This window comes from Trachypithecus francoisi, unplaced genomic scaffold (assembly GCF_009764315.1).
Source record: "Trachypithecus francoisi isolate TF-2019V2 unplaced genomic scaffold, Tfra_2.0 Lachesis_group1, whole genome shotgun sequence".
NCBI classification, from domain to species: Eukaryota; Metazoa; Chordata; class Mammalia; order Primates; family Cercopithecidae; genus Trachypithecus; species Trachypithecus francoisi.
The window spans coordinates 117,419,825-117,430,051 of NW_022681454.1; the positions used below are offsets into that span (position 1 = coordinate 117,419,825).

Consider the following 10,227-nt stretch of genomic DNA (forward strand, 5'->3'; position numbering starts at 1 on the left):
CACAGACACCCTCTCCCTCCTTTTCTCTCTCCCTGTAGCCCTCCCTCCCTCTCTTTCTCTCACACACTCACCACCCTGCTCCACAACCCAGCGCTCCCCAAACAGGACCCTCGCGGGCGGCATCGCAAGGGACACACTGCTGTCCTAACCTCAGTGCCACTCGGGGAGAATGAAGGAGGCCCACCGAGTCCCCGACAAAGCTGCAAAATCCAGGAGACGCGCACGCGGGACCATCACACTGTCAAGGAGACCGGGGTGCACAATAGAGGGAAACTCTGGGGTTGATTTGGGGGCAGGGAGGGGGACGTGTTAAATCCAGAAGGTTGGTGGTTGGAGGCGGAAAGCAGAGTGTGCAAACTGTGCATTCATGTCCCACTTTTCACCCGAACGCCTGCCTATCACAGCCTTCACTCAGAGAGCGCTTCCCCCTCGGCGCAGACCGAGCCTCCTCCGGTTTGAAACTCAGCAGCTGTTTTAACAATTGAAAAGCGGCCCTACAGGACCAGTGAAACTGAGCAGTGTGTGTGAAGCCATTAAGACTGACTAGGTAATTATGATAAGAAGTTACCTAATTAGCAACCTGGCCTGGGCTTAGGAAAACCAAGAAAAAAAAAAGTACCGATTGATTTACTGATCTCATTTTTGCAACTGAGAACCTGATTTCCTGCAAACCTGATTTTATATGAGTTCTAATAATATATAATTATTTATTAAGATATAGTGTCAGTATTGAAAACACTAGTTCTGTTATTGCCACAATGAAATTAAGATAGATAAGATGAAAATCAGCCTTACCTCGGTCATATTAAGAAAGAACTATGTTCTTTTTTGTTAAATAGCTGGTCACAGAGGGTGGACCAATGCAGCTCCTAAAGTTTTGTGGCTCCTAAATGAAAACACTGCAGGAAATGGATTTGTAAAACCGTTTATATGTCACAAAATAGTTTCGTAAAATTTTTAAACACTAAAAAGGACATTTCCGATCTCTGTGCAAGCATATTTTTCGCAGGTGAGACACTGAGGTGGGAAAAGCCCTGCACTTAGGAGATATGATCTAGAGCAGACCACTGGGTCAATCATTAACAAACACTTATGAAGCCCCTGCTGTGTACCAGATACGTCTTAGGTGCTGAGATTTAGAGGTGATGGTGCTGCCTTTAAGGAACTCACCGCCTGACGGGGAGACAGAGGCATAAATGAAAATGTGATTAGCACTATAATAAATGCAGGATCCTGGTCATATGGGAGCATGGAAAAGGAAACAGCTAACTCCTCTTCAGAAGCTTCTCTTGGTAGAGATTTCAGTGTAGAGTTCTGAAGGACAAGGAAGCACAAGCATGTAGTGAGAGGGGGGAGGGCATTCCACAAACAGAAACAAGTGAAGAGGTTAGGAAAGTGTCAAAGTACATGGTGTGTCCTGGAAACTAGGAGACTAGGTGCGGCTGGACTGCAGGTGAAGTAAGCAAGGCCAAGCCGCACAAGGCTCTCTGGGTTAAGGAGCCAGAACTTGCCTGGAGGTGGTGAGTAATTGGGAAACTGTTAAAGGTTTTAAGTTAGGAAAGATTTTAAAGTTTGTAAGTATTATCAGATAATGTGTTTTAGAAGGTTTCCTCTGGTTTCACTGTGCAAGACAAATAGAAGAGAGATCACAGTGAGGTTATTTCCAGAGGAAAAATTAGGTCTGAACTAAGGCAGCAGAAATGCTATTTGGAAGGTTGAGACAGCTCTAGAGATATTTAGGAAATACAATAGACAAGGCTTAGTGATTGATTGGACATAGAGGGTAATGCAGAGAAGAGAGTCTAGACTGACTCCGTTTTCTGGCTGGTGCACTAAGGCAGGGATGGTGCCACTAGCCAAGAGAAACACACAGAGGAGCAGTTTTAGGAGGAATGTAATGAGTTCTGTCTTAAACTTGTTAAGTTGGGGGTGCCTCTGTAACATCTGGGTGTCCTGCCATGTAGGCAGCCAAAAGGGGAGTTGCTAGGAGAGTAGATAGGAGCTGGAAGGGTACATTCAGGTGTCTGGCAAGCATGGGGGAGGAGTAAGGCAGCCAGGAAGAGAAGACTTAGGATGGGACCTGGCAGAACACCAATGTCTTAGGTATGGATGAAGGAAGAGGACCCTGCAAAACAAAGGGATGAACACCAGAGGAAGGGTAACAGAGTAAGACGGATGAAGCCAAGGGAGGACAGGGCTAGTGACCAGGGTAGAATGAGGCAGACAGAAGACAACCAGACTGAAAAGCTGCTGCTCCACTACAAAACGTCTTGGTATTCTTGAACAATGCAGTTGTAGTTTATGCGTTATGTGTATGAGGATCACTTCTCTCTTTGGTACATTGAGTTAACACTATCTACCCCCGTGCATTTCACAGGGTTGATTGGAAATTCAAATGAACCAGTGACTGGGGTATTGATTTAAAATTGCCATTAAGAAGAAACTGAGTGCTAATGATGTTAGAGAGACAACATTAATTCAGGCAATTAATGACAGACCTGACTATATAGGAGAGTTCCTAAGGACTCTGTGAATTTCATAAAATTCATCAAAATATCTGTGTTTTGCGTATATCAATATACTCTGTCTTCTCAAAAACTATGCCACCAATAAAACCAGTGGCATTGTATCTATTTATATGTACATACATATGTAAGTATCTTCAGTGTTTTGAGAGACTTGGGGAGTGTGCCATATTAGATAGAACATACATTATTTAGCCAAACAGGCTTATATTTAATTCTAGACTCTGAAAATTATTTGCTGTAGGACAAAACCTCTTTGAGCATCAGTGGCTTTTTTCAAATATAAAAATGGAATAAATTATAGTTGACTTACAGATGTTTCGTGAGGGTTGGATAATATAACATATTCAAGTGTTTGCAAGATATTTACATATTCATATCTGCATTTACTTTTAAGTCAGGAAATCCATAAATATGCAATTGGAGGAAAAAGCCAAAAACTACTATAAAACCAAGAGTGAATTTAAGTCTGTTTAGGAGAACTACTAGTTGAAACCTATGTTTTAAGGCAGCAGTCTTCAAACTGTGGTTCGTAGACCCGTGGGGGTTTCTGAGATCCTTTCAGGGGAGATTTGCAAGGACAAAGCTAGTTTCATATTGATTCTAAGACATAATTTGGCCTCTTTGACTGTGTTGACATTTGCACTGATAATACAGAAGCAATGGTGGGTAAAACTGCTAGCACCTTAGCATGTTCAAAGCAGTGGCACCCAACTATCCCAGTAGTTATTGTATTTTTTACTGCTCCAAATGTCAATTTCACCTAAGAATGTCTTTGATGAAGCAGTAAAAACTACTGATTTTATTAAATTTTAACTCTTCACTGTGTCTTTTTAATATTCTGTATGGGGGGCACAAATAAAGCTCTTCTGCAGCATTTGAAGTACAGTTGTTTATCCTGAACGAAGACATTTATGTAACTGATTTGTGAGCTAAACTACCTGCTTTTTTATATGACATATTTTTACTTGAAAGAACAACTGACAGACAAACTATGGTTATTCAGACTTGGATACTTGGCACACACTTTTTTTTTCTTTTAACAAATGAATGAAGTCAGCCTGTCATTTCAAGGCAAACAAACAGCAATCTTTATTTCCAATGAAAAATTTGAGCTTTTGAGTAAAAGATTAGAATTTTGAAAACTTGTTTCTGTCACCATAAGCTTGACAGTTTCCCAGTACTTAAAGTCTTTCCTAGTAAGATCGTGATCATTTAAATGAATGTGGTTTTAGATATCGTACAATGAAATGTATCAACATTTGGAAGAGCTGCACGACTCAGTGAACAAGTATTTCCAAATGACTGATAATGCATGATGATCTAAAATCATGCATAAGGATCCATTTAAAGTGCAAAATATACCAATGGGTTTTAATGTAACACATTGAAAAGTTAATTTATACGGTTTCATATTCCATACTGCAATTACAAGGTTTAAGAAACTACCATTTGCTGAGTTATGGTGTCACATTAAAGAAGAATATCCAGAATTGTTTGAAAAGATTATTGAAGTGTTTCTTCATTTTCCAACTACATATCTGTGAAAAATTGGATTTTCCTGATATACTTCAAACAAGACAACAAATTGCAACAGATTGAAAACAGACATATGAGAATTCAACTGTCTTTTATTAAGCCAGACATTAAAGAGATTAACAAAAATGTAAAACATTTCTTTGGCAAATAATATTATTTTAATGTGCTGTAGGTTTACTCTAGTTATTTAAATGAATTAATAAATAATCTAAAGATTTATGTTATAATTCATATGTTGACTGTTGAAAGAAATAACCTATATAACAAAAACTGCTTGGGGTCCACAATAATTTTCAGACTGTCAAGTGGCCCTAAGAACGACTGTCATATGGACTAGGGTCAATCATGAAAGAAGGTTGAAAGATCATCAGAAGCTTATAATAATATTCTGCCCTTGGATTGGCCATCACCTCAGTTGCATTGTACAATACAGTTTTCATTTTATACAAATGTAGATAGATCCTTCTGTACATAAACTTCTAGAGTGTTATAGTCGACATCTCTATAATGGGGACTGGGACAACAGAACTGATAGAAACCAGCCTGCAAGTCCTGAAGCTTGGATAAAACAGTGTCATATCCCAGATCACACTAGCACCAGATAGTCTTTTGTCTGTTGGTTCAGTTTCAGTCTCTTCCTTAAACAATTCAAGAAGTAGTTCTCTAAAGTCTCTTAAAAATTAATGATCATCTGTAATTTGACACCTCTTACACACTTAGCCAATGTAAAGTTGAAACATCAAGTCTGGGTCACCTTTTATTCTTCCTGAGGGTGTTTATTCCCTTAATAAACATTTGCTGAGCACCTGTTATATGCCAGCCCTCTGCTCGCTGCTGGGAACAAGGAATAAATGAGGCCCTTGCTCTGAGGAACCTGCAGTGTAGTGAAGAATTAAGCAATTAGCAGGTGATATCTTAAGGGAATGGGGCAGTGCATAAGTCAGTGACCAAGGTGAGAGTGCAGCCTCAGGACAGGATTCTTGGAGAAAGTAACACCTAAATGGAGATCTGAAGGATGGATCAGTCATCCTAGGCTAACCGATGGGGGTGTGGGGTAAACGAGGGTTTGAAGGAAGAAGGAACATCATAGACTACAACATATTCAGGAAATGTTATGAAATTAACTATTACTTTAAAAATTATCCTTATTTTACATATGTACATAAGATCAACTGATTTTCTTTGTTTTAGTTCATTCAGGAAGTAGAATGGGATGTTTTAAGATCGTTATGGTACGTTTAACAACATCTTAAATCAGAATTGCCACTATCTTACAAAAAACCACTGGATTAAAATAAAAGATTAAAAATTATATTTAAGCCCTCAAATGCAATTTGCTTGAATTTCCAATGCTTAATTTAGGACATTGAAAAAATAATGTAATTCTCACTTTGTTCAAGACAAGGAGCACAGTGCTAAAAGAGATACAAAAAAATCTAAAACATAGTATTTGCCCAGAAAAAGTCTGTAAGATGAGTTTAGATATATTTTCTTTGTTTCCTTTAGACACTCAATAAATATTTATTAAATGCCTGTTATATTTCAGATGTTGAAGATATAGTATTAAAAAGACAGATATTATTCGTGCCCTCAGAGAGCACACAGTATGATAGTGACTAGTTACTTGGCTTTTAAATATTACTTGTAGCATCAGATGTCAAATGACAACAGCCAAAGGAGTGCTAAGAATTATAGGATATAACTGACTCACCACTGGGAAAGATTTGATTTGGTAGAGAAGAGGATGAGAGCATCAAAACCACAGAAATGGCATCCAGGAAAGGTTCACAGAAAGGAAACACCAAAGTACATTTCAGAGGCAGTGAATAGAGTCATTTGGTGAGATGGATTTTGCTAATGAAGTTAACAGAAGAAGAAACTGGATACCTAGGTTGGGCAAATTGGAGAGATCATGTAGTAAAGGTTCAGGCTTCATCCTCTTGGCAGTGAGTAAAACCTAAAGGAAAAAAAGCAATAAGGCAAATGCCACTTGCCACACTTAAGAAGGACTCTGGTGGTTTGTAAAAGAGACATTCTCTTGATTGCAATTAATGGGTTCCTCTGATATAAAAATCCCTGATTTGTTTTCACTTCAGAGTATATATCCACCCATCATCCCATTTCTTATGAAAGTTTTTACTAATTGATTTATTACACTATGTCATTTACTTGATGAAAAAATTAAGGTTTTTTTAAAATGTCGATACTGAAAACATTTCCTAACCTCCTGTGTTCTAGAAGAAGGAGTCCACTGATAATGTTGAGTCTCAGCCTGTGATCCCACAACTATTCTCTGGTCCAGGTTAGTTAACCAAAGCAGCGTGGATGGCTGTTTCCAGGAGACTGTTCTGTATCAATCTTGTAGCAATGACAGTCAATGCAAGCCTAAGCTAGCAGCAGTGTTGTGAGGGTACTAAAGCTACATGTGAAAATAAAGAGATAAAATACTGGTCCAGCCTAGAGTATGGAAAGGGCTGAAAGAAACGGGTGGAGATAGATCCTTAAATGTAACAGTTTGAGATTGTGTGATTAATACATTCCTATAATTTGAGTTCATTTAATAATTGCTTTATTTTCTACATCCCATGGCTTGTTTAGGCACAGCTAAAGAAGAAAACTCTTTCATGTGAGCAGTTTGGCCCAAGTTCCTGATAGCTATGTGCCAGTGATATCATACTGCCTTGAGGCCACACAGACATAAAGCCTGGTTATTTTTTTAAATGTTTTGAAGCTGAATGGCATCAGATGTAGTGGAAAGAACACAGACATCCAAGCCAGAGGTCTTGGGTACAGTTTCCTGCACTGACATTTAATAACTCTGTGACTGTGTGAACTTGGAAAGTCATTTAATCTTTCTGAAGTTCAGTTTCCTCATCTGTAAAATGGGGATAATAAAATTTCTCTAATAAGGTTACTGTCAGGGTTAAACTATTTTGAGTATGTAAAGCGCCTGATATATAATAGGCGCTAAACAATTGCCTATATAATAATCGCCAATTCTTACTCCCAGGATTCAATTTTCCTTCAAATAAACAAAACATTGCCTCTCCCTAATCAGAAAACTGTACTTTGTAAGTGAAAAAATAAAACAAAAGGAATCACTTAGACCCTGCTTGTTAGGATGGCCAAAATGATTAATTTCAGGTAACAAATCAAAAACTCTTCCCTTTACTAATTCATTCCTAAAACATCCAGTGAAAAAGACATTATTTGCATTTCACAGATGAGAAAACTGAGGTTTATGGCCATCAGTGGCTGAGCAGGGGTCTGAGCCTCATTCTGTCAAACTGCAAAGCCTGTGTTCTGAACCACCTCAAGCTGCCCCAGTATATTACTTGGAGCCTCTATCAACTAATTTCACAGATTTTTTTTTTCTTTTTTGGTGCTGTCATGTTAATGGGCATTATTTAAAAAGGGATCTTACCACAGAATTTGATGTGGCGTCTCCTTGTTGGCACCATATAAGAGCAAATCTAACCACATGTAGTGTTTTCACAAAAGTGTACCTATCCATCAATTCTAGCCACAAACCTCTGAGGTCAGAAGTCTCAAAGATTAAGCCAGAGGGAGGTGGAATAGTCCAAACTGATTTAGCTGTTTGAGTCTTCTCTTTTATTTGAAAATCATTTAAACTCTGTCATTGACACAGTATGAGTTCTTTCCTAAAGACATTTTAAAAACTAACTTCTCTATGAAAAGCAGTGAAGAGGAGGGCTAACAATTTTTAAAAATCTCACCATGTCAGCTCATAAAAAGTAGGCATATAATTATATATACTTTTGATTCAGCCAGTTTCTATTTCAAGTAACCTGTTAACCCTAGAGCTGAGTTATTTTTTTTAAAGGAGGGGGATCTCCACCTTAACCTTTTGGTCATTTAATCACTTATTTATTAAGTGGTTTCTAAGTGCCTGCTATTGTCACTCACTGCTCACTAGTCCTCACAAGAGCAATCTTCAATAGGAATTATGACAATTCCTATTTTGGACATGATGCTACTGAGGCTATCAGAACTTGCCGTATTTCTAGCCAAGAAATTTGAACCCAGGCAGTGCTTTTAGCTATTATACTCACTCCTCCTCTTTTGAAATGGATTCAAGGTAGTCACTCACAAATGTGGAGAACAAACTGAAGAAAGAAAGAATAAGCCAAGTCCAGTCATCTTAACAACCATTTTTAACTGTTTTCTAGTAGTTTGGCGTAGAAAGGAAATTTCCCTAGAGAAAATAAAACCTTAGTAGAATAGCATTATTTTAAAATTATGTTAAGCTTTTCAATGTGTGTTATCAGACTCAAATGTATTAAATTCCTTATTGGATTAGACCAGTTAACACTGGATTTTGTCACATTTCTACTTTTAAATACCACATCTAGGAAAGAAATGTGTTAATATTTACTTCATTGTGCCAAATCAGATTCTATTGTAAAACTAGATCAAAAATGAATCACTACTCTATAAAATGCAAAAATCTGTATGGGACTGTAATGAGAAACAGGGACTGTTCTCATTTTCTGAGCGCAACTTCTCAACTCTCATTATGCTCTGTTGGAGAAAAAATGCATTATTTCAGGTCATTTAAAAGAAGTAGGGCCATTTTTTTCTAGATAATAAATGGTAATTGAATCACTGAAATGATTTTGGGAAAACAGTTTCCATACCAATAGTGTCTAATGTAACTCTGAAAACTCTTGGTGTTATAAAGGAAAAATTTGAATTTTTCTAATGTAAGCTTAAATGTACCCAGTCGAAATCCTCTCCATTCCTTCAATGTAATCCTTTAATGTTTTCTCATCCAAAAAGTATAACTAAACATAGAGCCTTGAATATTTCTCTTTTGTCTCCATAGCCTTTTATCCATTGCTCTCTATATTTCTAAGACCATAATTTCTGTTAATGTGATAATCATAGTGGTATTCTATCACTTTCAATTGCCTAGCTGAAACTACTCAATGAAACTCTGAGGGAATTCCTATTTTGAAGAAACTGCAAATTTAGAGGGTGGACTTTTTTTTTTTCTTTTGCAATTAGAAGAAGAGAATAACATAATGAAAATTCAAATAGGCTTGAAACTCAGAGGTCATTTGAAACACTAAACTCAAAAGAATTCATTTGTACATCTGTCAAAACATGAGAAAATCACTGTGATTTTGAAAGGACTTTTCAAAGACCTTATCTATGTGGGAAATTGCACACTGACCTGTAAGGAATATGTAATTTGTGTTAAATAGGGTCTCATTCAAAGACTAAAGATAATCTTATATGCAATCAATTTTAGACCAGAATTTTTGTAACTTATTTTGAGTAACAGTGTTCTTAAGGGAATCAGTCATACAAATCAAGCGGGACTCAAATGCCAAAAGAACTTCAAAAGCACTAGAAGTGTCTGGCTCCCTTTATCTTTACATCAGCAAACACATTTACAAACCTTCTATTTGCTTCTTCTCTGGATTTCAAGGTAAGTGCAGCAGGGCACAATGTAGAAGAAACACAATAAAATGAAGGATAAAGGCACTGAGTAAGAGGAGAAAAATAGAAGAGAAAAGAGTGAAGAGAAGAGGAGATAGTGGTTAGGGCTTAAAGTAGTGGTGGGATAATAATGACAGGTAAAAGCATGAGGGTTAAGGATAGTTAGTAAAGAGCGTGGAGGCAGAGGATATAAGAGATGAAGACGGCAGGAAAATAATGAGAAGCAGTGTAAATGCACTGGAAGGGTCAAGAAATCTAAGGGAAAAAAGGGACAATGTGTTACTCAGTACCAAAACTAGAAGTAGTGCCAGAAAAGTGGGCTACATAACGTAGGAATTACAGAATAATGGGAGAGGCTGAAGATGAAAGAGAGGTTTCCAGAGCAGTGAGATGAAAATGTTTTGCAATTTTCTACCACAATACATATTTAACATCAAAAAGCCAAAATTTATATGATGAGAAAATATGAATAGAATAGAGAAGCACAATACTGATGGGGGGGTAAGGGTAGCATATTTCCAAAATTACCATCTTGCTACTAGTTAGTTAGGAAAGCTTTAAAAAGCTGCTTGATTTTTTCACTGGCAACAGAAAGCTGAAGCAGGGAGGATCTTAAAGTTAGAGGGGTCCTTTTGGTAAAAGGAAAGAAAGTAAATTAGATAGTGTATTTGTTCCAAGTGAGATTTGAGCCAATTTG

The 10,227-nt window shown here is 37.4% G+C and overlaps 1 protein-coding gene across 1 annotated transcript in view; it reads right to left on the minus strand.

The window, feature by feature from the left end:
• NDNF (neuron derived neurotrophic factor) overlaps nucleotides 1–392 on the minus strand; it is a 43,635-nt gene extending 43,243 nt beyond the window's left edge. Inside the window, exon 1 of the mRNA XM_033215143.1 lies at nucleotides 150–392. The gene's annotated coding sequence lies outside the window, so the exon portion shown is untranslated. The remainder of the gene's footprint in view (nucleotides 1–149) is intronic.
• Nucleotides 393–10,227: the final 9,835 nt, after the last annotated feature.